This window comes from Mandrillus leucophaeus, unplaced genomic scaffold (genome assembly GCF_000951045.1).
Source record: "Mandrillus leucophaeus isolate KB7577 unplaced genomic scaffold, Mleu.le_1.0 Scaffold334, whole genome shotgun sequence".
Taxonomy (NCBI): domain Eukaryota; kingdom Metazoa; phylum Chordata; class Mammalia; order Primates; family Cercopithecidae; genus Mandrillus; species Mandrillus leucophaeus.
This window is the reverse complement of record NW_012103521.1, coordinates 335,255-337,031: the sequence shown is the minus strand read 5'-3', so window position 1 is coordinate 337,031 and position 1,777 is coordinate 335,255. Positions and strand designations below refer to the sequence as shown.

Here is a 1,777-nt window from a genome sequence, read left to right as displayed (position 1 = left end):
TTGGATTTATTGAAATTTAATTTAAATTATCCTTTATAATTAAATAATTTATATATTCATTCTTACATAAATTATTTAATTTAAATTATTTGTTACATTATTTATTGCACAGGATGATTGTTTAAATTAAAATTAATGATTTTTCAAGAAAAATTATCAAAATTATTTGAAAAAGTGAAAAACAATTAAATCAATAATACGGCAAAGAGGTGGAAAGAGACTTCTCAAATGTTGCTAAACTAGGAAAGATGTTAAACTAAATTCTTACAACCCATTAAGGAGCAAAAATACTTTATTTCTAAAAGCTATTATTTCAGATCAAAATTGTATAAGCATAGCACAAATAAAAGAAACTAGAAGCTAGTTTCATTTATGAATATAGATGTATTGATTGGGGTTCTCAGTTGTAGAAAACAGACCCTGTAGCTACTTTAGGCAGTAAGTTTTCTTAGTTTATTTTTATAAGGAGAGATGTTCTGAATATTTATTGCTGTGTTATGAATATAGATGTATTGATCCGGGTTCTCAGTTGTAGAGAACAGACACTAGCTACTTTATGGGCAGTAAAGTTTTTTGTTTATTTTTATAAAGAGAGATGTTCTGAATATTTATTGCTGTGAAACAAAGTTAGAAAGTTAAAATAATTTATTATTATACCTTTTGGTTCTGTTGGTTGACTAGGCTAACTTGGACAGTTCTTGCTTGGGTTTTTCATGCACTTAAAGTCAGATGTTGATTAAGTCTGTAGTCATGTGAAGGCTTGACTAGATGAGAATTCCAAAATAGCTCATTAAAATGTCTGGCCATTGATGCCACCTGTTGACTGGAGAGTTCAGATGTGGCTTTCAACTGGAGGCCTCTCTCTGTGGCTTTCACTCCTCAGATCATATAGATTCTGAGAAGTGTTCTACAGCAAAATACCAAGAGACCAAGGTGGAACCTTGTAGGGCTTCTCATGATCTCTTCTCAGACATCATGCGTCATTTCTGCCACATCCTGATGGTCACACAGGGTCAGCCTGTGTCCTATGTGAGAGGGAACTAAACAGGGTATGTATACCAGTAGGTATGATTCTTTGGGAGAAACATCTTTGGGGACTATCTACTACAATAAGTAACCGAATTATTAATAAGACTGAAAAAGCAGTCTCTAGTGTAAGCATCCAAGGTGAAGAACAAACCCCACACATATATCATAAAACTGGGCTTCATCAGAAGCTGCTGTCATACTTAAGAAGTTCAGAAATATTAATCCTCTACTATACACTCTTGTCTCCCAACTCTGAGCTCCCTCTACCACATTCTGGCTCATAGAAATAAAAATATCATTACCTGCCTCCCTTTAGACATAATATTTTATGAAAAAAAAAGTTATGTAAATATATTTATGAACATAAACTAAATTACTCTCAGAAATCTAGCTGCAAAGGTATCTGGATGATGTCATTTTTTTTTTTTTTTCTTTTTGACCTCTCACAGAAGAAAGCTTGCCAGAAAGGTAGTGAAAACGTGTTAAAAGAAAATCTATAATATCTGCCAAACTAGGTGTGAATAATCAGCCAGCAGAATGGTCCTCTGTAAAGTTAATTTACTGTTGGGAAACATTACCATGTTATTACATATAAATTGAAAGAAAGAAAATAAACATAACTACATCTGCACACATAATTAAAAATTACAAAATTCAACAACTCATAAAATAAATATAATCCCTCTTCATTTACACGGTAATAATTATAATTTTTAAATTAATATTTTTATTAAAATGTGTTCAATAT

General features: G+C 31.3%; 1 protein-coding gene across 1 annotated transcript in view; it reads left to right on the top strand.

Moving 5' to 3' along the window:
• LRRIQ1 (leucine-rich repeats and IQ motif containing 1) overlaps nt 1-1,777 on the top strand; it is a 210,788-nt gene that overhangs the window by 6,355 nt on the left and 202,656 nt on the right.